This window comes from Manis javanica, chromosome 4 (genome assembly GCF_040802235.1).
Source record: "Manis javanica isolate MJ-LG chromosome 4, MJ_LKY, whole genome shotgun sequence".
NCBI lineage: Eukaryota > Metazoa > Chordata > Mammalia > Pholidota > Manidae > Manis > Manis javanica.
Window position 1 is genome coordinate 111,052,447 of NC_133159.1, and position 26,968 is coordinate 111,079,414.

Below are 26,968 nucleotides of genomic sequence, written 5' to 3' on the forward strand. Positions count from 1 at the left end.
TGCATTTACTTTTATTTCATTTTGTAGTTCTAAAATCCTCATGTGCCATTCTCTACCCCTCCTTTAAAATGATTTAGAGTTTTATGATCCCTGTTTATTTCCAACAACTCCAAATAACAGGCTTAAGAAATACATGGTGTTTATTTTAAAATGGATATATTTGCATGTTTTCCTTTTTAAAGATTTGTATGTTTTTAAATATTGTATTTTCAAAGTCAAGCCTAAGTAGCAAATGGCTAAAGAAAATAAGAAATGGTCCCTTTCTTGCCTGTCCTTAACTGTTATTTGATTATTCCAAGTTATAATCTTTTTTACTGAACTGACTAAACTATGCCAGTATAACTCTATAACTCATCCTCCTTTAACTTAGAGACAAAAATTCCTTCCTGAGATTTCATGCTCATTTCTCATCTATCTGTAGGCTCTCCTCGCTTGCCAGAGCCTTCTCATCTCTTCTTCGAAGAATAATTCTCTTCAAAGAATTTCTCTTTACAAGAGGGGCTTTAATTTGAATTTTCCCTTCTTTCTCTTCCTTACTTCTAATCCAAAAGAAGTAGTCTACTTTCTTCTTAAAAAACAGAGTGCCTGCATCATTCCAACTGCTGCTAAATCTGACTTAAAATTGGAAATTATGGATTCTTTCTTCAACTGTAGTTACTACAGCTATTATCTCTTACATAATTAGACAGAAGGAGCTTTTAGAATGGAAGGAATACTAAGCTTGGAAATGAAGACTGATTGCAAAACCCAGCCCTGTTACTAGCTTACTGTGAACAAAAGTTGCTTAACTTCTCTGAACTTTGGTTCCTCATTTATAATTTGGAGATGGTTAAATTAGATATTTAATTCAAGTAGATTTGTAAGGATTTTTAGATGAGACCATGACTTGCACTTAATTTCTTCACTGCATGAAAATCGTATTAGCATTTACTAAAAAGCTTATACAAACTATTAAACAACCTGTTGGCAGGTAAGAAAAAGGACGTGAGTTCACAATTAACCAATTCATAAGAAAAGTAATTATTAAACATTTGGAAGAATGTTCAAACCCATAGCAATTAAATAAATTAAAAAGGCACTGAGATGTCATTTTCCTTTTATTAGTACTAATTACAAAAAAAAACAATGCTGGTGGCATTGCAAATTGGTAAAACTCATTGAAAAAAGTATGCATCAATTTATAGTAATATTCATACTTCTCAATTTAGCAATCCCATTTCTGGGATTCTATCTTAAGGGAATATTTGGACATATGGAAGAAAATCTATAAACATTACCATAATTATTTCATTATTGCTTATGATGTTACCAAACCTGAGAACAATTTAGGTTTGTAATGGATTAAGTTATGATGGACTATTTTGCAGCTATTAAAATAAGAATAAAAACTTCCTGAGCAGCACGTAAAAATGTTTATGGTATTAAAAATATGCACATATGATAACTAGCCTGAAAAAATTCATCTTAAATCTATATGGAAATAGACCTTCATGATAATTATGTTAGGGCATTATAGCATATGTTTCCTTTTGCTTTTTTGCTGTTTCCTCAAATCGTTTGTAAGGCAATGTTCTTTTAAAATTAAAATTTGGCTTTTAGTCTAATGTGTTCAGTCTGAAAAAGAATTTATTTGAGTGCCTATTATGTGTCTGGAAAATTTTCTGTAGCATTTTTGGTCTTTAAAAATGCCAGAATCTTTCCTCATTATTTACTCCAGGGCAATGAAAAAGCAAAAAAGTGTGCTTAGTGGGCTATTTTAAATAAGTCCTTCATATATAGACTAAGCTTTAAGGTGATACTGTGTGTAACCTGAGTGTTTAGTGCTATACTGTCAGCACACGCATTTAAAATATAACGGTGTTCTGTCTCACTATAACCATCTGCTTAAAGACTCATGCCAAACTTAAATTACTGGCTTACTCAGGTCATTTCATGGAGGAAAACAGGATCTTAGTGATGCATTGACCAGAACATCGATGTGAGTAAGTGTGAATAATGCATCTCAAAGTTACATGTAGAGGTAACTAGGTTGAAGTAAGCTAGTCAAGATCATTTGCCAAGTATTGTAGCATTACTTTTAGTTGAATTTTTTTATTGAAATAGGTGTAATTCACTTGTGGTTGTAAGAAATAATCTAAAGTACATTTTTCCCGGTTTCCCGCAGTGGTAACGCTTTACAGAGCATCCTACCGCAGGCAGGGCCGGTGGTGCCTGCGGCCCAGCTCCGCTCACCATACTCAGCCTTCCCCAGTTTTGCCTCTGCTCATTCGCGCATGTGTGCTCGCATGTATGGCGCTCCCGCTCTATCACCTGTGTCTGTCTGTCCATCACCACAGTCACAATGCTGCAGAGGTCCATCGACACAAGGGTCCCTCCTGTTGCCCTTTTATAATCACACCTTCCACTCCTTCTCCCAACCCCAGCAACCACTTGTACTCTGTAAAATTTTGTTATTTCAAAAATGTTATATAAATGGAATTCTGTAGTATATATATATTTTGAAATTGGCTTTTTAAAACTCAGCATAATTCCCTGGACATTCTTCCAAGTTGTTGCTTGTATCAGTACTTCACTGTTGGTATTGTTGTTATTCCGTGGTGTAAATGTACCAGTTTGTCTGACCATCTGGACTGATTCCAGTTTATGATGGTGATGTAATGCTGCTGTAAACATTCATGTTCAGGTTTTTGTATGAACATAAAGTTTTGTTTCTCTGGGATAAATGTCCCAAACTAAAATTTCTATGTCATAGTAATTACATGTTCAGTTTTCAAAGAAGCTACTAAATATTGTTTTCTGGAATGTCTGTACCATTTTATAATGCCCCCATTGATGTACAGGAGATTTTGTTTCTTTGCCAGATTTTGTTTCTAGTGCTGTTGTGGTAGCCTTTACTTTGAAGTCAAATTTGAGACCTTTTTTGGTTCCAAAATTGTCCAAGACCACTTTAAAGGGCTCCTCCTCCACCCTTTCCCTAAAAAGTGTAGTACATCACCCTGTGCTATTCTTGCTACTTGACAGAATTTTGCCCTCCTGTCCCTGAATAGTTCTGGCCCCAGGAACACTCACTATAGCATCTCACTGCTCTCTAAGTGATGTGCTCATGGTTCCTTTCTACTGTGAACTAGTGGGGTCCACAGCTACAACCTCACAAGCTAGTCCCTCCTCCATCCTCGACACTGGGTCAGAAAGTGCTTGACCTGGCAGGTATCTCCCTTGGTTACATCTCTGTTAGAAGAATTAATATTTATAGCTAAAGCAGGAATTTAAAAATAATCACTGAAATAAATATGTTTAAATGATAGGAAACTTTCTTTTGCTATGAAAAACTATTTTGTTCCCCTTGTGGGTGTAGGTCCCCTTCTGGGACATCTCATTGTACTGATATTCCAAGTATATTGTCTTCAACAACCGTGCTTCTCAATGTGAAAAAATCTAGGTAAGAGTGAGCATGGCTTCTTTGAAATATTATTTATTACAGTGGTTTTGCTGACAAATATTTCAGTTAAATAGTACTGTAGGAAAACACCCCCTCACTTCTGAAGAAAATGAAATAACTATTTCTGAATAACTTGTTTGGCCAGAGGCGTGCTGCCAGTGGAGGCAGCTCAGTGGAAACTGTCGAAACACCATCCTCCTCCCGAGCTGCAGTGGGGCCACGGTGCCCCTGGGCCAAGTCCCCTCTGTAGTAGTCCATGGGAATGAGAAATTAAAACGATGTTTGACTTATGAGCGATAGTGTCTTTATTGTAGTAGCATAGAGTATAGAATTATTTCGTTTAACAAATGTTTTGTGCTTGAGTCAATCATGTATTTTTATATAACACCTAGGGACTGTTGCCATATGAACATTCGCTCCCGTGGGTTTGCTATCATTCGCAGAGTTACTGGATTTGCTTTATGTAACTGGGAGCTTCTGTGGTGGCATCAGAATTGCTTATTCACTGGTGTTACAATAAATAGCAGCATCTAGTGCCAACAATACTTCCCACCACCACTTATTCTGAAAGAAGTGATGAGAGGCTTCTGTCTGGAACTTACTTGCTGTATTGAATAGGATCAAGGCCCAGTAAGTGTTTCATTGGTCTATATGTTCAGCCCCCTCTAGAGATGAAGAAACATCAGTCTTGTATTGCTTCTCGTATCTTTGATCTTATGTTCCATCCTTCCTGTTTGCTAGTAATTCATTTAGCAAGCCAGCGTCTTTTAGTGGGAAAAGTGTTTGCCGCTCTGTGCTATGCCAGGTTTTACTGCCTCTCTTTGCCAATGCAATATTCATAACTAGAGTAACAATTACCTCTTTCAGAGTACTGCCTCAGAAGTCTTCCTTTCATAACCCCAAAATAGGCTGTTTTCTCCCAGCGGGCATTAGGCATCCATCTTACACTTACCCCACCTTACTGGAATAGTCTCATTACTTGACTGTCCCCCTCTCATGTCGGCACCGTGAGGGCATGAGGGAATGCCTTCTCAGTGTGGTCCGTGCCTGGGACAGTCGCTGGCACACAGACAGTCCTTGTGATTGAATTAATTGAATGAATGAAGCCAGCCAGCCAGCCAGCTAGCCCAGAGAGGAGAATATCTATTTATCCAATTCAAAAAGTTGAATCTAGGTATCATCTGTGTGGGCTTGGTCAGTGTTGAATTACTAAACTAGTAAAAATCACTTAACCACAGTGTTATTTAAGACATCAAATATATTTGATAAGTGCTTGAAAAAGTCACTTTTATTATTTTTATATTTACATTTGTATTGTATATTTTATTTTTATAAATGAAGTTTGAGCTTAATAACTGGGTTTTACAATATAAAGTACAAATTCTCTTTTCCATGACATAAAAGCATTGTTTTAAGACATAACTTTGAACATTAGCCATACCAAGACAAAAATACAGATTGAAGGCATAGTTTCATATATTTACTTTTTTAAGTTCACAGTACTCTTTAAAAGGAACTTTTGTGTATGGCTATGCTTATTCTAAAGAGCCTTTTCTAAAACCCTCAATTATTATGCAACTAACATTTTCCAATACTTTACAGTTTTATCTGTCTTGTTTTGTACATCCCAAAGCATTGATGTCGCCTTTTCTTTTTCAAGTTAATTGTATCTTTTGCAGCCTGCCTTGACAGCACACCTTTTTATTGACTGAAATTCTAAATCTATGTTGAGGAATAGAATTTAAAAATAAAAATTTGTTAACTAAGATCAAAGAAAAATTTGAAATGTTTAACATAGTACACAAACGTATTGGAGCATAGTAAACCTAACATTTGGCCAGCTATTATATCAGCCTGGCCTGGTTTATTTTGATTTTCAAAGATTGTCTTCAGATGATGACTCAAAGCAGACACATTATTTTTAGACACTGTAACTCCCTCTCCCTCTTTCCATTCCCAAGTGACAGAATTCAGGTGACAGGACATGGAGAGCCACAGACCTTAGGGCCACTGTGAAAGAGCCGTCTTCCCTTGTTTTTCGTAATCACTTATGTTTTTGTAAGTATGTATTCCAGAAATGTAACCATGAAGCCTGAAGATGTAACTGTATTCATATACTCTGAAAAGATTTAAGACTTTTACTTTCAAGAATAAAACTAAAAAGATGACATATGGAGATTTTTCTCAGTATATGGAACAAAATAAAATTATACTCTCTTAAAATAAGTGGCAGTTTAGGGAAAGCAATGTTTCCTGTCATAGATCAAAGCTAGGGAACACAAAATCAGCATCTGAAATATGTTAATTCACTGTGTTTTATATAAAAAGAAGCAAAAATGCATTGTACAGTACCTGTTCCCAAGGATGATTGCAGTTTCTTGTTATTAAGTCCTACAAAATACAGAATGTACTTGGCAGGTGAAACTATAAAGACTAGAGATGAAGAAAAGACATTATTATCTCAAACATTAAAGTTTTTCCTTTTTGATGGGAGGTTTAAATTAATTTACAGATATCCTTTTTTCTTTCTGAATGCACTATTTTGCATTATTTAAACAGCTTATAGTTTTCTCCATCTTGAGTTCATATTCACAGGCATGCGAAAGAAAACAAATCTTTGGTATTTGAGGCAGTAATGAAGAGTAGAAGTCCCTAAACTCTGCATTTTATCTCATTCATCTGTAAACTTACAGTGGAAAAGCATTTCTTGGGAGTCAGATTTCTTCCTAAACCCATCTTTATCACTTAATTCTCTGTATCCTGAGCAAGTCACTTAAATTTTCCTGAGCTTCTGGTTTTTGTAAAACAAAGTTTCAAATGCCTCCTTTATCTAAGTCACAGGATGCGCTGAGGATGAAAGGAGTCAAAATAGGCTTGACATTTCACAAGTTTTGGGAGGTCCTGTTATATAATCCCATTTTGCACATGAGGAAAGGCTAAGGGGCTAACAAGGTTATTGAAGGTCACACAACTGGTAAATGAGAGTTCTAGTTCTCAGATGCAATGTCTATAATTTAAGTATTTTTCACATTTGGGAACTGATAATTCTTTCTTATGGGGCTGTCCTGTCCATGACAAGATGTTTAGCAACATCCCTGGCCTCCACCCCATAGATGCCAGTAGCATCCCCCAACTTACGACAACCAAAAATAACTCCATATGCTGCCAAATGTTGCCTGGTGGCAAAATCACCCCAGGTTGGATACCACTGGTCTATATTATTCCGAACCTTAAGTTATTAACCACTTTTGTGGTGACATTTATCAGTATTGTCATTATTCTGAATGGTTCCTGTTGGAATACTCCATAGCATAGAAGTTTTCAGAATTAAAAAGAGCTACCTGGTTTTGAACCATTGTCTTACTGTTTTCTGAGTATTAGCAGTCGCATTGTCTTCTTAGAAGATCCCTGCAAACTGGTCTTACAGAAGCAGAATATCCCTTAACAGGGTCACTATCTGGAGGTCAGACTTTGTGACCTTCCCCTGTAATTCTGTGATCATTCCCTAACAGGACCCACTGTTTTCTCAGGCTGGTATCTTCATGGGCTCCTAATACCTCTTATCAGCTTAGAGGCAAGAGGGAATAATGCATGTACTTTCAAAACCATTATCTCATTTAACCTTCACAGTAAGCCCTGGAGGTTTGTACCACTTTTCCATGTTTACATTTTGGTTAGGAACCTTGCCCTTTCTTCTTAGCCTGCTCTTTCAGCTTTGGTGTTCTAACTGCAGAACTGGATATAGAAAGTCAACAGGAAGTTGATGTGGAAACTCAGCAGGTGCCTGCTCCCAGGCACTGTATGAAGAGCATCGCATTCCGAATCACTCCACAGAAAGCAGGTGCTTTCTGCTCTGAGTGACTCTTGGTTTTTCACTTTCTTTTAACAGGATCCTTAAAGACCCACCTCCTCTGACTGCATTTGGGGACTTAAGAACCAACTGTCCAAGAGTAGAATGTTTTTACTTCTTTTGTTCACTCCCTCCCCCCTCCAAAAAAGCCAAGAATGAGCTTCCCCACCCTCCACACTTCCCCAGCTTCATCTCTGATCTACAGTCCACTCTTGTCCTGTATTGGCACAGTTCCCAATTCATCACCTCTGAACTAAAATTTTTTGAACATTTATGATTGACTCAATTATGTTAGTTTCTCTGCTGTCTGAAACTATTGTGAACTTAGATGCATTTGATGTGAGCCTCATTCAATAGCCTAAATAAAAATATTTTGTATGTAGACCTGTATGAAATTAAAATTTTTTAAACACAGTGTTTTAAGAGTAGTTGCTACTGACAAGCACAATAAATATAATTGACTGTGATTAAGATCATTGGCATGACCTGAGGAAAGGCTCGTGTGATCACCGATAGTGAGGAGGAATTGGAATTGCTCAGGAATCTTCAGGGATGGGAACTCTGCATATGGAAGGTTCAAACAGCAGTTCGAACCAATAGGAAAGAGGTCTAGATTACAGCAATACAACTTCAGTGCCAATTAAAACTTTTTTTTTCTTTAAAGTGCATGTAAATCATTTTAATTACTACTTGGTTCATTTAAAAGGGACCAATTGGCTTCTACTGTAAAGTGTCAATGTCGGACCCAAATAAGAGTCATTTCTTTTTAGGTCAGCATGCATCCTTATTGACCAGATTCACCTGATTCTGATTTGAAGTGTGTTCAGCCATTTCATCACTCTATAAAGAAAGCATCTTGGGTTTTTCGTCCTCTTCCAGGTGGCCTTTTTGAAGAAGTGACTGTTGAAGCTGAGGCGTTCCTCTCCCGGGCAGACAGCTCTGCAGCACAGAGCACAGCACAGGCCGGCGGTGGGCTCAGTGGGCAACAACTAGAGACAAGAGCCAGAGCTGCAGAATGGGAGGGTTGAATTGAAGTTTTGAGTTTTCTTGTTTGCATATTTTTCTCTAAGAGTTAACTTTAAATATTTGAAGAACCATGTCTGGGAAGAAAGTTGTGTAGTAGCAGGCCGAGATAAGTATAGAAGTTAGATAATATAGTTAGTTACAGTTAATATAGTTAAGAAGTTAGTTGCTATAGTCTGTTTCCCACAGAGAGGAATATTCACATTTGTGCTGTGTCAGCACCACTGGGAAGCATATTAGCTGGTGGAGACCCATCTGTCCTATGTGGAATGCAGTGAGGGACTTACCTGATGAAACTAAGTGCTAACTGCTGATAGTCCAAGGAAATAAACATACAAACAACTTCTCAGGTTCATTTAAATCAAATTTTTAAAAAAGTACAGAATTTCGTATTCCTTATTCAAAAATGCTCAGTAAATAAATGTTTGTTGAATGAGTGATTATCACATTAAAGGTTTTTGCATCTATGTGTCCCTTTTGTTCTGTATTTCCTTTACCAAATACTGCTACAAATCAATAAGTATGCCTCCTGGCATCCTGTTACAGTTGCCTTAATCCCTGTGTATGAGAGCAGAAGGTGAAGAAACCATTGAATGAGAATGATAAAGCTAGAGGGAATCCCGTGGAGCCCCGGACCAGCTCCTCGTTATGCAGAGGTTTGGGACTGGCCTGTGGGCACACAGCTCAGAGCCCAGCTTGGGATGCAGACAGGCTGATCCTCCTGTCCTGTTCTGCATAAGAACAACAGTGTGAATTTGCACCTACACCTGCTGTTTTGCAAACCTATTGATGGTATCCTGGCCTACAGATCACCTAATAACTCTTCCCTCAAGGAAACCCAAGTTTTGTGACCCCTAATTTCCTAACACTCTTATTGCAGGTGTCAGTTGGCATTGTGATTGATGATCTTTTTTTTCATGGTTTCCTTTTCCTGGTAAGTGTAACCAAAACACGTGTCCTGCCAGCAAAGCAGTGGTGAAGGACTCTAGCTCTGTAACTGGTGACTGACATAGGAATAAAGCCCACTGTTTGATCCTGCAGAGTCCCTTTATTAAGCACAGTTTGAAACACTAAACCTCTTAGTGATATGACCAAGACTCACAGCCATAGAGAATTAGCAAGGCTTCTCTTAAGCTGCTAAACTCCCAAACACCGTGCCCACTTGTCATGCTTTAGATTGCTGTGTGTTAGTTTTGAGTAGGATTTCTCAACCTCAGCACTATTCTCATTTTGGGTTGGATAATTATTTCTTGTAGGAGACTGTCCTGTGGTATAGGGAAGAAAAATCTTTTTCCATCTTCCCTTCTAGGTTCAATGGCAGGGGCTTATAAATCAAATGGAGAAAAAAGACAAATTAACAAGAGGGAAAAATAGTTTAATGACATACATCCACACAGGAGTTTCACAAAGAAATGAGGCTCAAGGAGGTGGTCAGATGATTGAGATTTATATACCATCTTAGGCTAAAGAAAGAAAGGGAGTTTGGGCTTCTGGGCAGGGAGAAGAATTATGAGAAAGGAGGGAAGGAAATATATAGTAGATAAGTGTCTGGTTATGCAAAGAAGAGTTTCTCAGATGGCAAGAACTGTCTCCTGGAACAGCTCTCTCCCTACTACAGAGACATCTTTACAAAAGGAAATGTCCTTATGAATGTAAATTTCCTTTACAAAACAGGATTTATACTTTATTTTCAGGCAGTTAAGGGGTGGTAAAGAGCTTTCCTGCCTCTGCTGGTTCTCAATTGTCTTTAGCTCCAAATAATCCTTATGCCAAAAGGGCACATTTTGGGGTGACAGATTCTGGTTCAGTGTAGCATAGTGGAGGGTGTTTGGCAGCATCCCTGGCCCCTACCCAACAGCAACCAGTAGTCTCCTCCCCAAGTTGTGACAACTAAAATGTCTACGGACATTTCCCTGTTGGCCAAAATCAACCCCAGTAGAGAACCACTGTTACAGAGGATATAAGCCTGAGAAACAAGCTTTGGCAACTGTGTGCAGTTGTGTACTGCCAGTTCTCTTCCCCACTCTGTCAGGTAGGCACTACTAGTGTGCCCTTCTACAGACAACGGCAAAAGCAAGACAAGAGAGCCACTTGGGCGGTTTGCCTCGGTGGACGGAGGGTCTGCAGGAAGCCTGTGGGAGATGGAGTCCCAATAGAGATATAATGACGCATGTCTTAATAATAACTGGGCATGAGGCAAGAAAAACATGATACAGGGTTTGAAAATAATTTAAGGAAAGAAATAGGAAAATAAAAAAGGCAAGTAGAAACCCCAGAAATAGTAATCCACATGACAGTCAAAATACATGTAATAACAGGTACTATTTATTTTTAGCTGTACTCTGGGCCTTGTTCTATGTACTTCCATGTACTATCTCTCTTAATCCCCCAAAAAGCCTATGAGGGAACTCTTAATATTCTATTTTTATATAAGGATCATGATGAGCCACACAGGTTAGGTGAGTATTTCAGTTGCACCGTAAGATGCAGAGCTGGGTTTTGAGCCCACATATGCTCACTCCAAAGCCCAGGAACTTAATCGTTCCATGGAAGCTCTTGAATACTAATGATGGGATTAATACAGTCATAAAACAAACAAACAAGAGAGTCGGCATGGACCAGAAGCATAGTAAAACACCAAATGTCCAGGCCATTTTTTGTATCTCTCAGAACTGCTATAAATAAGTGGGTTCTGTGAACTTATTCACATGTGTTACAATTAGAGTAGATGGATCCTGTTGAAATCTTTTATTGGCCACCCATTTTGGCAACCAATCTCAAAGTTTGTTCATTTAACATGTATTTATTGAACACCTATGACATGCCAGGCAGTTATGGACACTATGTGCCCATAGGGTCAATAAAACAAAGTCCATGCCGTCATGGAGCTTAGATTCTCAGGAAAGCAAGCAGATAAAAAAGAAATACTGTATCTTATTATGATAATTTGTGGAAATAATAAGTACCTCAAGAAAAGGAAAGCTGGGTAAAGGGAGAGTGAAGAGAGGCTCGCTATTTCAGGCAGGGGAGTCCAAGTTGTGCTTAAAGTGTCTGTATGACTTTAATACATATGTGTCAAAACATTTTAACTCCATTGAGAGTGACTGTGGAAATACGTGATTAAATGCCAACAAATTGAGTAGGAACTACATCATTCTGCCAAAAGTAGCTTGATGAAGCAAGTATACACCAATATTAGCAAAGCTTGTTTGATTCCATTGATCACAAAAAATCTGGCAAGTACCAGGCCCTCAAGTGTAATGAGCCTTGCAGTAACCACTTTGGTAAGTAGACCCAGTCAGAAGCCCCTGCAGTGAGAGGTGCCGACAAGGTTACACGGTTTTGCAAGACAGATAAAGCCAGCCTAGCTGTCCCTGGAATATTTGTTTTTGTTCTTAATGTATAACAAAGATTAACTGGGACCCACATTTCGGTGTGATTCAGCAATGTGAGGATGCCATGTACATATTACACATCAAAGCGGTGGATCCCACTAACTGCTTATCTAAGAGATCTACACATTCTTAAATCACGAGCACTCAGAGTGACTTCATATCGCCATTTCTCTTTGTTCGCCTCTTGAAATGCTTCACGCCTTCTTATTTGCTGAACCAGAGCTCATCATTATTCCTTAACCTGGGGAAAAGGCGGGGAGGGTGTTACACAGAAATAAATTATTTTAAGAAGTAAGTTCCTTAGTTTTAAGAAAAATGGCAGAGAAATACTTGCTCAAACCATTTTAGAAAGCACCCAACCTGTACTATTCTTTTTAAAATAGGGGTCCATTTTCATTCAAGAATAGAATAACAATTATTCTCAATCCTGTTATGGATGAATTAAGAAACATATTTTCAGGGCCCTGCATTTATTTTCAGGCCCTTTGGCTACAAGGCCCGATGAGCAGAGGGCACTTCTGCCCCAACCCCCCAGGGACCTTGCACAGCCTCTCTGGTCAGAATGGGAGCTGCTGCTGACAAAATTCCACTACCGTTGTTCATCTTTCTTCCATCCTGATTAGTTTCTATTTATAAATCTTTCAATACTGCATTCTCTTCTAACATTTTGTGAATTTCAACTTTCCCCTCATTTCATTATGGTTTTTGGAGGCAAAGAAAATAATGATTTTCATTGCCATAATTTGTTTATAAACAGTTTATTAATGTATTGGTTGCAAATTTCAGAATATCTACCAGGCCCAAATCAGGAACACCACAATGGGCAATTAATTTAAAATAGTTGCAGCTGTAGATTGTCCATTTGGAGTTTCTGGCTGAACCTTTTCTAAATGCAAGAAAAGTAGGACTTGATTACCCTTTATCCAGAACCCTTCCAGGCCTGAGGAGGCCATAGCAGGCTTTCTGCTAGAAAAGGAATTGTAGAAACAGCATTTTATAAGTGCTCATAAACTAAGGCAATCTCTATTTCTTCACTGAGTCTTAGGAAACCAGTGCTTGGGAACAGGAAATATATTTCTCTGACCAGTACCTCTCCCCAGCCCACCTCCCTCCCTCTGCCTAGGCAATACCATTTCTAGGAAAATGAACTGCAAGTATCAGCCTTGTTCCTACCACACTTCCTTGCAGAATCAAGACATAATGGTTGGTACGTCTGTGGCCCCTTCATTCAAACTTACTCCTTATAGGATGCTAACAGTATCAAAATTAGACATCATTAATTTTATGTTCCATAATTGTGTGTATTGGACTTAAAAATAAACCATCCACTTACACTTTCCAAAAAATAATGTTACAGCTCTTCACACACCTGCAAATATTCTGAATAATAAACTCAACAAAGGGCACTATTTATTGTTCATGTGATCATCATAAAGTTTAGTCCAAATATTAAGAGAATCTGAGATGTGTTGATGTCAAGAATTAAAAATAGCACTAAAATTCTCAATCATAATGTAGGTTGGTCACAGGGATAGTACAACATGAAGAATATAAACAGTGATTTTTAAACATCTTCCTATGTTGACAGAAGCTGTACTAGTGGGGCAAGGAATTAATAATACGGGTAACTGTTGAACACTGTGTTGTGTACTTGAAACTAATATAAGATTGTATACCAATGATACATCAATTTAAAAAATATGTAAACAAAAGAGAAAACCTTCAAAACAAATAGCTCAGTTACTTTCTCATCCAGCACAGACAGAAATTAATTTATTGAAGAGAAAAGCAGGTGGAGGAGGAGCCAAGATGGTGGCATGAGTAGTTCAGTGGAAATCTCCTCCCAAAAATATATATATTTTTGAAAATACAACAAATACAACTATTCTAAAAAGAGACACCAGTGGATACAGTACAACAGCCAGGCTACATGTACATCTGTGAGAACTCAGCATCACACGAAGGGGTAAGATACAAGCCACGGCCTGGTGAGACATGAGCACCCCTCACCCCAGCTTCTGGTGGGAAGAAAGGAGTTGGAGCAGGGAGGAAGTGAAAGCCCAGGACTGCTGAACAACCAGCTCTAGTAATCCACACCAAAAGCACAGACACATGGTGCATGGTGTGCTGGATATTAGAGAAATGGAAAAGCAAAACCTGCAAGTGGGTCCTGGCACCCGGTGCCCTTGGGACAAAAGATAAACAAGTGTGTTTTGCAAGTCTTAAAGGGACAGGGACCTTACAGCTGGACAAAGTCATCCCAGCAAACTCAGCCCAGCATCTGGAAGTACCAGGGAACTCTAGGTGACCTAACCCCTGGGTGGCAATGCAGCTCTGAAGCCCCTCATGGAGATAAGCAGCCTGCCAGTCATTCCCCCAACTTGTGTGGACCCTGACACACTGGCCCAGAAGCAGGAGAGCATCCTGCACAAGCCAGTAGCAGCAGTGCCAAAGGGGCCTGGGAGCAGCCCACATGCATGGGCAGTGGCAGCACAAGAGGGGCCCCAGACTGGCCCGCATGCACCGGTGGCGGTGGTGCCAAAGGGGCCCAGGACCAGCAGCCCATGTGCACCAGTGGCGGTGGCACCAAAGGGGTCCAGGACTGGCCCATGTGTGCCTGTGGCGGCAGTGACAGAGGGGCCCGGGAGCAGCCTGCACGAGCCTGCGGCAGTGGCAAAAGAACAGCTCAGGAGCAGCCATGACCCCAGCAGTCACCCAGACTCTTAGCCTGCTGAACAGCTGCCCAGGCCAGACCCAAAGGCCTCAGCCAGCACACAGCTGCCCAGCGGTGTCGCTGCTTTCACAGGAGAGCACACCCAGCATGCCTGCCACTCTCTGCAGGGCTCTGTTGTACTCTGACAGAGACCCCGCCCATAGCAGCTTAGGGAATTAACCCAGAGGCTGCTCCAGGAGTGTGGGTAACTGACACAGGCAGCTGAGAAGGGCAAGGCAACCAGCGAGCAGGAAATGACTTTGTTCTCTCAGCTGACACACATGCTACCTGCCTACCGCTACCTCTATCACCATGAAAAGGCAGAAGAATTTGGTCCAGTCAAAACTTACCCAGACAACCCATGAGAGAGGGCCTGGGGAGATAGACTTAACCAATCTGACTGAAAAAGAATTCAAAATAAAGGTCATAACCATGCTGATGGATCTGCAGAGAAATATGCAAGAGTTAAAGGACCAAGTACAGAGCGAGAATACAGAAATAAAACAATCTCCTAACAATCTCTGGAAGGACTTAAGAGCAGAATGGAAGAGATGCAAGAGGCTGTTAATGGAATAGAAACCAGAGAACAGGACCACAGAGAAGCTGATGCAGAGAGAGATAAAAGGATCTCCAGGAATGAAACAATATTGAGAACTGTGTGACCAATCCAAACAGAACAATATTTGCATTAAAGGGGTATCAGAAGAGGAAGAGAGAGAAAAAGGGATAGAAAGTGTCTTCGAAGAAATAATTGCTGAAAACTTCCCCAAACTGTGAGAGGAAATAGTCTCTCAAACCATGGAGGCCCACAGAACTCCCAACACAAGGGACCCAAGGCGGACAACACCAAAACATATAACAATTAAAATGGAGAAGATCAAAGACAAGGACAGAGTATTAAAGGCAGCCAGAGAGAGCAAAAAGTTTACCTACAAAGGAAAACCCATCAGGCTATCATCAGACTTCTCAACAGAAACCTTACAGGCCAGAAGAGAATGGCATGATATATTTAATGTAATGAAACAGAAGATCCTTGAACCAAGAATACTGTATACAGCAGGATTATCATTTAAATATGAAGGAGGGATTAAAAAATTCCCAGACAAGCAGAAGTTGAGGGAATTTGCCTCCCAAAAACCGCCTCTACAGGGTATTTTAGAGGGACTGTTATAGAGGGACTCCTAAGGCTAAATTGATGTCACCAGAGAAAATAACATCACAGCAAAGAAAGCAGACCAACCAAATACTAACTAAAGTCAAAAAAATAAAATCAACTACCCACAAAAGGAGTCAAAGGAAACACAAAAGAACACAGAATAAAACACCTAACATATAAAGATTGAAGGAGGAGAGATAAGAAGAGAGGGAAAGAATCATCAGACTGTGCTTACAATAGCTTAATAAGTGAGTTAAGTTAGACAGTTAGATAGTAAAGAAGCTAACCTTGAACCTTTGGTACCAACAAATCTAAAGTCTGCAATGGCAGTAAGTACATACCTCTCAATAATCACCCTAAATGTAAATGGACTGAATGCACCAATCAAAAGAAACAGAGTAATAGAATGTATAAAAAAGCAAGACCCATCTATATGCTGATTATAAGAGACTCACCTCAAACCCAAAGACATACACAGACTAAAAGTCAAGGGATGGAAAAAGGTTATTTCATGCAAACAATAGGGAGAAAAAAGCCAGTGTAGCTGTACTGGTACCAGACAAAACAGACTTCAAAACAAAGAAAGTAACAAGAGATAAAGAAGGACATTACATAATGATAAAGGGCTCAGTCCAACAAGAGGATATAACCATTATAAACATATATGCACCCAATACAGGAGCACCAATATATGTGAAACAAATACTAACAGAACTAAAGGAGGAAACAGAATTTATTTTACCAGTACTTATTTTACCATGCACTTATTTTAGGAGACTTCAACACACCAGGCATTCTAAAGGACAGATCCACCAGACAGAAAATAAGTAAGGACACAGAGGCACTGAACAACACACTAGGATAGATGGACCTAATAGACATCTATAGAACTGTACACCCAAAAGCAACAGGATACACATTCTTCTCAAGTGCACATGGAACATTCTCCAGAATAGACCACATACTAGGCCACAAAAAGAGCCTCAGTAAATTCCAAAAGATTGAAATTCTACCGACCAACTTTTCAGCCCACAAAGGTATGAAACTAGAAATAAATTGTACAAAGAAAAAAAAAGGCTCACAAACACATGGAGGCTTAACAACATGCTTCTAAATAACCAATGGATCAATGACCAAATTAAAACAGAGATCAAGCAATAAATGGAGACAAATGACACTGACAGCATAAAGTCCCAAATTCTGTGGGACACAGTGAAGACACTTCTAAGAGGAAAGTACATAGCAATCCAGGCCTATCTAAAGAAGGAAGAACATTCCAAAATGAATAGTTTAAAGTCATAATTATTGAAACTGTAAAAAGAATAACAAATGAAGTCCAAAGTCAGGAGAAGGAGGGACATAATAAAGATCATAGAAGAAATAAATCAAATTGAAAACAAAAAATAATAGAAAAAAATCAATGAAACCAGGAGCTGGTTCTTTGAGAAAATAAACAAAGTAGATAAACCAATAGCCAGACTTATTAAGAGAGAAAGAGAATCTACACATATCAACAGAATCAGAAATGAGAAAGGAAAAATCACAACAGAACCCACAGAAATGCAAACAATTATTAGAGAATACTACAAAAATCTATATGCGAACAAGCTGCAAAATCTAGAAGAAATGGACAACTTCCTAGAAAAATACGAACTTCCAAGACTGACCAAGAAACAGAAAATCTAAACAGACCAATTACCATCAACAAAACTGAAGCAGTAATCAAAAAACTACCCAAGAACAAAACCCCTGGTCCAGATGGATTCACTGCTGAATTTTATCAGACATATAGAGAAGACACAATACCCATTCTCCTTAAATTTTTCCAAAAAATAGAAGAGGAAGGAATACCTCCAAACTCATTCCATGAAGCCCGCATCACTCTAATACCAAAACCAGGCAAAGATCCCAAGAATAAAGAAACTTACAGATTAAATATCCCTGATGAACATAGATGTAAATATACTCAACAAAATATTAGCAAACTGAATTCAAAAATACATCAAGGAAAAATCCTAAAGACTCAATTCCAAAACTACTAGAACTAATATCTGAATTCAGCAAAGTAGCAAGATACAAAATTAATACACAGAAATTTGTTGCTTTCCTATACACTAATGATGAAATAACAGAAAGAGAAATCAGGAAAACAATTCCATTCACAATTGCATCAAAAAGAATAAAATACCTAGGAATAAACCTAACCAAGGAAGTGAAAGACCTATACCCTGAAAACTACAAGACACTCAAGAGAAATTAAAGAGGACACTAACAATTGGAAACTCATCCCATGCTCTTGGCTAGGAAGAATTAATATTGTCAAACTGGCCATCCTGGTCAAAGCAATATACAGATTTGGTGCAATCCCTATCAAATTACCAACAGCATTCTTCAATGAACTGGAACAAATAGTTCAAAAATTCATATGGAACCACCAAAGACCCCAAATAGCCAAAGCAATCCTGAGAAGGAAGAATAAAGTGGGGGGGGGGGGGGATCTCACTCACCAACATAAAGCTCTACTACAAAGCCACAGTAATCAAGACAATTTGGTACTGGCACAAGAACAGAGCCACAGACCAGTGGAACAGAATAGAGACTCCAGATATTAACCAAACATATATGGTCAATTAATATGTGATAAAGGAGCCATGGACATACAATGGGGAAATGACAGTCTCTTCAACAGATAGTGCTGGCAAGACTGGACAGCTACATATAAGAGAATGAAACTGGATCACTGTCTAACCCCATACACAAGAGTAAATTTGAAATGGATCAAAGACCTGAATGTAAGTCATGAAACCATAAAACTCTTAGAAAAAAACAAAGGCTAAAATCTCTTGGACATAAACATGAGCATCCTCTGCATGAACATATCTCCCCAGGCAAGGAAAATAAAAGCAAAAATGAACAAGTGGGACTACATCAAGCTGAAAAGCTTCTGCACAGCAAAGGACACCATCAATCATATAAAAAGATACCCTACAGTATGGGAGAATATATTCGTAAATCACAGATCCGATAAAGGCTTGACAAGCAAAATATATAAAGAGCTTACACACCTCAACAAACAAAAAGCAAAAAATCCAATTAAAAAATGGGCAGAGAAGCTGAACAGACACTTCTCCAAAGAAGAAATTCAGATGGCCAACAGGCACATGAAAAGATGCTCCACATTGCTAATCATCAGAGAAATGCAAATTCAAACCACAATGAGGTATCACCTCACACCAATAAGGATTGCCACCATCAAAAGACCAACAACAAATGTTGGTGAGGTTGTGGAGAAAGGGGGACCCTCCTACACTGCTGGGGGGAAGGTAAACTAGTCCAACCATTGTGGAAAGCAGTATGGAGGTTCCTCAAAATGCTCAAAATAGAAATACCATTTGACCCAGGAATTCCACTTCTAGGATTTTACCCTAAGAATACAGCAGCCCAGTTTGAAAAAGACAGATACACCCCTATGTTTATCACAGCACTATTTACAATAGCCAAGACACGGAAGCAACCTAAATGTCCATCAGTAGATGAATGGATAAAGAAGATATGGTACATATACACATTGGAGTATTAGTCAGCCATAAGAAGAAAACAAATCCTGCCATTTGCAACAACATGGATGGAGCTAGAGGGTATTATGCTCAGTGAAATAAACCAGGTGGAGAAAGACAAGTATCAGATGATTTCACTAACCTCTGGAGAAGGAGAAACAAGAGAAATTGAATGAGCAAAACAGCACCAGATTCACAGAACCCAAGAATGGACTAACAGTTACCATAGGGAAAGGGACTGGGGAGGATGGGTGGGAAGGGAGGGATAAGTGGGGGGAAGAAAGAGGACATTACAAAAGCATGTATAATGTGGGGGGGGGGCACGGAGAGGGCTGTGCAACACAAAGAAGACAAGTAGTGAGTCTATAGCATCTTACTACACTGATGGACTGTGACTGTAATGGGGTTTGTGGGGGTGACTTGGTGATGGGGGTAGTCTAGTAAACATAATGTTCCTCATGTAAGTGTAGATTAATTATACCAAAAAAATAAAAATAATGAAATGAAAAAAGAAAAGCAAGTTGAATATACTTTTTTAATTTTTCAAAGAAAGCACCAGTAAATTAGAAATGTATGTGTTAAAAATCACTAGAGGAAACCAACAGAACTTGGTCAATAAAATGCATTTCCTGTGTATCTTTTCAACCTTGTGATAATTGTTCAAGGCAATTTTAGAAGAGCACATTTCAATACTTGTGTTTTATTCTCTGCTTTAGTCTATGAACCCAGGAATATCCTCTTAATAAAGGTCACTGCTGTGGAACATCCCATGGTTATATTCTTACATGGCTAACAAAGCGTTTCTGAAATGTGTATTGTCATTAGACGTACTTTTTGATGAAATTAAAATTAAGAGTGGATGTGAGGAAAAGCACTTAAGAAGAGAACCCTACAAAGCCCTGGATGGTGACACCAAACTACAGGTATGGACCCCAGTGTTTGCAGCGGTCCACAGAAGCCCCTCCCGGCGGTGTGGTCGGGGAAGACGGCCTTGTTAGGATGAGGCGGGATTTGTCGTGGGCCTTCAGAGAGCTAAGATTTGGAAAGACAAGAAGACAGAGACATTCAGGAAGAACAGTATTCAAAACAGTAAGAACATTTGGCTAGATTCAAGGGACTCAAGGGACTAAGACAGAACAATGGATGAGACAAGACAGGAAAGAGTTCTTGGACTGCGAAACGCACTGAACGCTGTCATGAAACCAGAGTTCTCTGTCTTAAATTTTCAGGGGCAGAGCGCCACACGAACAGGAAATGCATTTTTCTTTTGCCCTCCTGAGGGCCTCTTGAGCTCTACGACTTGAAAGCAGTGGCTATGAGTGAGAACATCCTAGAGACAGACTGCCGGGTTGAAGCATCACCTGTGTGCTTGTGGGCTAGTTAGTTCCTTAGCCCCATCTTTAAAATGGGATAAAAAAAATCGCATCTATCTCATATGGGTTTTTTAATATCATGTGGGTTACTGCATGCACAGTGTTTAGAACGGCGCCTGGCACACAGTGCACAATACATTTCAGCTACGATTGTTATTCTATAAATTTGCTGCTCTCTGCCACTCCTCCAGGCCATTGCCTATGAAGTTATTTTCCTGATACTTTAAGCAGGGGAATGACGTGGTGAAGATGATGCCTTAGAAAAATTAGTCGGGCAGCAGAGCACAAAGCAGGCTGAGAAGAGGAAAGGAAGACCTACTGCAGCAAAACAAAAAGAAGCTTGCCAGTCCCGCAATATGGTCACAGGATGTCTGGACCAAAGGACTTTGCCCATGGTTTTACCTGTTCTGCCTTTAAATTTTTGAAGGCCATTAAAAGTACAATAGAATACATACTTTCACATCTGCAGTCAGCTTTGCTCTAACACAGTATGGGATCACCCATGTCAAGAATTTCACACAGTTCTTTTAAAACGAATTCTTTTCCAGAGTCTTCTCTTGCAAGCAGAAAAGCTTTTGCAAAATCCTTAAATGAGAAGAGGAATCCAACCCAGAAGTTTTCTGACCCAAGCATCCTCCAGGTAGTCCTCTGGACTGAAGTTCCATTTCCCTTCTACATAATTTCCAGATTACCAGGAAGCCTTCCTCATTGCTCAGTGTCACTGGTTCTCAGAACTGGACAGTCTTCATGGTGAGAGAACTATTCCCTGACAGTCTCAATTCTCTTGTGTGTTTTTCCCCCCTCACTTATGTTCAGAATTATGCTGGGGGTCACAGCAGTGTAATATATGGGTACTCAAGCAGAAATAACACAGATGGGGAAGAAGTTGTTGAATATGTTACCAAATTTCAGATAGGTGAGCACTTTTCTTCTTAGAGAATAATTCAGCATATGCTTGAGATGAATTGGGATCTAATGTCTGAGTGACTTGTGTTTGTAGTCCATGTAGTCCCCTCCAGCGCAGGGACGACATGGACAGATGCGGTCAGATGGGCAGCATTGAACCGTATTTCTCTGGTTCTTATCCCCACCTACTGTTGAAAGCCCTGCAATGACCTGCAAAATATTCCAATCACACATGTTTAGGGGACACTGGGGTGGGGAGCCCATACATGTCACCTGCCATCCTTCATCTACCTCATGACATCTGCCATTTTCTTCCTATTTTTATTAAACCCAGCACCATCTGATGCTGGTGATCTCCCCTGTGGAGGCACCACGGTGGGGCTGTCTGGGGTGAGGTGTGGTGCCTCCCCGTCCTGGGTGCTGCTGAGGGAGGAAAAGGAGGCAAACGGTCTCAGAAACTTCAACAAGCCCAGCCCAGCTGTGCAGGGTGCGGATGGAGGGAGAACAGCAGTCTCTGCGTTTGTGCTGCCTGCTGGCGTGGGTCCTAGAGCAGTGTTTCCCTGCAGCCCAGGGGCTGTAATTACAGAGTTTTCAGAAAAACTGCTTTATCAATTTTTAAAATTTGAAACCCCCATCTCAGCCCAGTGGCTGGACTTTAAGACAGATTTTGAGTGCCACACACTAAAATACCATTTTGAACCAAGCCCATGTACAGGATTCTCTCTTCTTTAGAAATTAGTTTCTCCCAGGAAGTTTCTTAGTCCCTCATAGGAACTAAGGCCAGAAATCGCAGATGGTAGCATTGTCTGGCTTCAAGCTGGGAAGCCAAACACATATATTTTACATACACATATACACTATATTTTTTACTATTCTACCTTTACAGAATTGCTATAACATAAACAGAAACCATTTTTTATTTTTCAGTTTTCAAGGAATTATATAGAATTGCTAAATTTGTGGCTATGATTATGGTTAATGTTTATTGGATCAGGTTGATTTTTGCAACTATATTCTGTCCTGGAAAAGTGGTCTTTGTATCTGAGGACATTTGATTTTATTTCACAGAGAAAATTGCTATGATGCAAAACTTCCATACTGAGCTTCCAACTCAACTTCAGGATCAATTTATAATGATTCAATTCATGTGTTTTATTATGTGTAATACAATTAAGTAATAGTTGAACTTTTTGAGGGTGAGAGCTCCTTGAAGGAAGGCCCAGTGCTTTATGTATTCATCTTCTTAACTTGGGCTTAGCATGATGTCTGATGTAGACAATGAATGCAGTGTTTGCTTCATTAGTTACTCCATTAGGGATGTTAATATTGGAAAACCAGGGAAGGTGGCTCAATAGGGCAGGATTGATTTGAATCAATCCATTTTTACAAAACAGGTACAAAATGTTTATGCCTCTATGTAGCTGTTAAAAGTTTCTACATCCTCCAAGATTTATGTCCAATATCACTTCCTCACAGGAATATTTTCCTTATCAGTTCCAGCTCAAGAATATGTATTTCTTTTATGGAAAATATAGTCTTCAAAACTAAGATGAATAAGTTTTGGTCCTATTGGGGATGCATTGAAGGCAATTACCCATGGCTACAAAATACAGAATAAAATCCCATCTTTACTGGATTAGAGGGTCTTAGATAAATATAATGACAAGGTTTATAAATCCATTCTGTGTCTGGACTCTTTCCTGACCTGGTTTGGAAACTTTGTGTAAAGTGGCACTTCATCTCTTATTAATTCTAGAGATGACAGACACAGGATCTCATTGTCTTGTCAGTGGAAGCTGTGTTCTCTGGTGAGCTGCCTTGCCCTTTTTGAAGTTTTGATTTATTGGGGCAGAGTAAGCACTGGATTTTGTATGTGCTAAAAGGAAAGTAGGGTAAGGAATAATTTACACTTCTCTCTTTGCAGCTAAAAAAGTAAAGGTTATTTTCATTATATTGCTTCAGAAACTGTTCTAAAACAAAAGAAAGATACTGTAATAAGTAGAAATCCAAAGAAAGACATTGAGCTACTGTTTCAGTTAACTGAAAAAAAAATTAAGATCATCCTTTGAAGTTAATGGCCCTTCTGAACTCTTAATTTCCCAGAGAACGGTGTTTCTTCCAATTTGGCATCAGGGCTGTCAAAGTAGCATCTCTGCAGTTCCCAGGCAGGTTACACTTGCCAAAACAAAGCGTGGGTGGAAGTTAGCAGGAAAGAACTTGACTGGTAGCACTTGTCACCTGGGAAAATGCTGCCAAGGAGGAATCTGAAATAGAAATACCAAGGAAACAGTCTTCAGCTGTCCCCAAAAAAAGGGTAGAGAACATCAGATGTCATCAACTTGGTTAGGGCTTCCCAAGCACTCAATTTTCTCCTCTTCATACTCGATAAAGCTTATATCCCAGTGAGAGTGCAAACTTCTCTTATCTCATGGATAATTCCAAATTTCAATCCTGCTCAAGTCAAGAGAAAGTAGGATTTCAAGGTCGTAAGTCAGGAATAAGGTGAACCACAGTAACGAATTCCATCAGTGGATGGGGTGGGGTCAGGACTGGAATGTATCCTAAACTGAGAACAGCAGCAGGGGAAAATGACTGGAGGTCAGAGTATGTTTGGGGAACGGTAAGTTACCTCGTTTGGTAACAGGTAACATTTTTACGCACTTATTACATGCCTGGTACTAACTCCTTTATTTGTCAAAACATTACATAGAAGACACTTCTGTTATCACCATTTTATAGATGACGAAACTGAGGCTTAGAGAAATCCGTTAACTCACCCGACATCACAGCTAGAGGGAAGCAGAGCTGCAATTCCACTGTAGGGCAGTCAGGTCCAGAGCATGAGCTCTTAACTACAGTGCTCTCTAACTTTTCAGTTGTGATGGAGGAGAGGGCGATAGAGGAGTGACAGGCCGTCATCAAGCTCTCAGCCTCTTTTTCTAACAACTTGCTGGACATCTCTGCAGGAGTATAGTATCTGCCCTTCAAATCCCAGTGGTCTAAAAACCAAGCTGTCACCTCCCTCTTCCTGGGCAGCCCTCCTTGGGGGCTGTTGGCATCAGATGACTGCGCCATCCCAGGCACCCTGCAACCAGGCAAGAGCCCCTGGAGTGAGGTCCTCTCCTGCCTCCCAATCCTCCTCCTGCTGGTCCCTCCCTCTGACCTCTCTCATCTGGCTCAGCTGCTCTGTTTCCCACTTGCTAATCTCACCTGGGCTAGTACAACCTCTTACTAACAGAAGTTCTTTCTTCCTCTCTCCTCCTGGTTCCCAGTGCATCTTGCAGAGGCCAGTAGAAAATTTTCAAAAACTAAAGCTCCAGTCATATCACTCTCCTCAAAACTTCATGGCTCCGAGTAGAACTGCCTGCGGAATCCTGCCCAGGCTCTTCAGCAGGCCCGCGAGGCCCTCCACCACGGTCCCAGCCCACCTTTCTGGCTCACTTTGCACACGACTGCTCTCTGATGTTCACATTCTGAGGCCCCTGTCCAGATTTCCCCATGGCCTGTCTTACTCTTGCACCGCACCTCTTGTTAATGGCATGCCCCTTGCCTGAAGCACCCCATCCCTCCTCTTCAAACCTTTTCTCATTTTTCCAGATCAATTCATTCCTCCCCACTCAAGCATCTTGTTTTTATCTTGCACTTGAGACCCTTCCATTCCCTGCTTCACGTCATAGCCTTTGGGTTTATGCTGTAACCCAAGTTAGATTACAAGTCCTTTGTGTTGATGAGCACTGTTTACTCATCAGTGACTTTGCTGCTTAATAGTAAGCTCACTGAAAGAATTAGGCTGAAATAAAGATATACTCCCTGGGTCCTGAGCAGAGGCTACCCTTAGGAATGGACTTTATAAGTTCCTTTCTTCTTTTCTGAACCAGAGGGTCATCCTTATTATAGACCACAACTTGAGGGAGTAGGTGATTATGAAGACACAAGAGGCAGGATGGCTTAGAAGCATACTCAGAGGTTTTCACTGAACAAAACCCAAACCAGGATAATTCACTGAATGAAGGAAGAATGAGTTTATAGAATTCTTTATGTTGGCATATCCTTAATGTGGAATATCTTCTCACAAAAAAAGGGAGCTTCCAAGGCACTCTCTATTTTGTGCTTGTGTGTGTGTACTGCTAGCAATTTGACAGATTATGACACCACACAGAAACGAAACCCACAGATATAATCTACATACGAAATTAATTTTTTAAAAATCATAATGCATGAACTGTTATACCAAGGAAATGAAGGAAAAAAATTAGGAAAATGAAGTAAAGTCACTCAAAAAGTGATTTTTCAACAAAAAAGGGAAGTGATTTATAATAACAACCTGCATTTCAATATGTAAAAGCCCAGTTTAGGACTACCCTGTGGGGCTTAGCCAAGTTGTCTGTGTTTGGCATGATGAGTTGGGAGCCACCAGTGCAGACTCATGCAGGTAGGGGGTCTCGGTGACTGACACAGGTGGGGGGGCTCAGTGACTCAGACACGAGCTGCACTGCTGCAAAAGTGCCAACAAGACAATGCGCAGTCTTCCCTCAACTTATATAGCAGTTATAAACCTGAAAATCCCATGTGTACTAAAATCTGCAAAAACACACATTGTTCTTATGTATAAAATAGATTCAAGCTCAGACAATTATAAACAGATGTTTCACCTAAAAAAGTGTCTGATAAAACATCCAACAGTTATCCAGGATATGGAACAATTCTTTTTTGGAATAGTTCTGTCATGGAACATTTAATATCTCTTGTACTCCCCAAAAGCCAGTAGCACCCCCCCCCAATGTTATGACAACCAAAAGAATCCCAGTCAATTTCTAAAATGGCCCCAGTAGGCAAAGTCACTCCCAGTGAGAACCCCTGACCTAGGCCACTGGGTTTATGAGGAAATAGACTCAAAGAAGAGAAGCAAATTGCCAAGGCTGACTTCTCTAGAAAGTAGTAAAATCAAAACTATAAGTATAATCCATGTTTCTTGGCTCTTAATCTAGTGCTTTTTGTTAATCAGGTATATTCATACACACACAGTCATATATACAAATGTTTCATTTATATATACTCACACACATATGATAGCATTTGGGTTCATTGAAAAACCATTCAGTCAGTATTTGATTAAGCTGTATTCATAAAAGCCTATTCTGACATTTTGATTAAAATTAATTCAGTCATATTGCTCAACTCAAGTAAACAGTTGTATATATACACATGAATTAAAGACAGAAAAATGCTGCACTTCCTAATTATTCCACTTCTAATCATATGGCTTACTAGGGAATGAGACTACCTTTCCACTTAAAGTAAAAACTTCCCACTGAAAACAACTGTAGAGGTACAGAAATCCCCAAGACCGTCCTTTCTTCTGACACCAACTGCAAGTTTGGGGCTCCCCAAGGTACTGCTAGGTTTGATAATTTGCTGGAAGTACTCACAGAATTTACTGAAAGCTGTTAAATTCATTATGTTTTATTACAGCAAAAGGATATGGATTAAAATCCACCAAGGGCAGAGACGCATGGAACAGAATCAAGGGGAGCTCCACGTGTGAAGCTGAGTCAT

General features: G+C 39.7%; 1 long non-coding RNA gene across 1 annotated transcript in view; it reads right to left on the reverse strand.

The window, feature by feature from the left end:
* Positions 1-9,430: 9,430 nt before the first annotated feature.
* The window catches only part of LOC140848730 (uncharacterized), a 42,479-nt gene continuing 24,941 nt past the window's right edge, over positions 9,431-26,968 (reverse strand). The window contains exon 4 of the long non-coding RNA XR_012129842.1: positions 9,431-11,948. This is a non-coding gene — a long non-coding RNA (uncharacterized lncRNA). The remainder of the gene's footprint in view (positions 11,949-26,968) is intronic.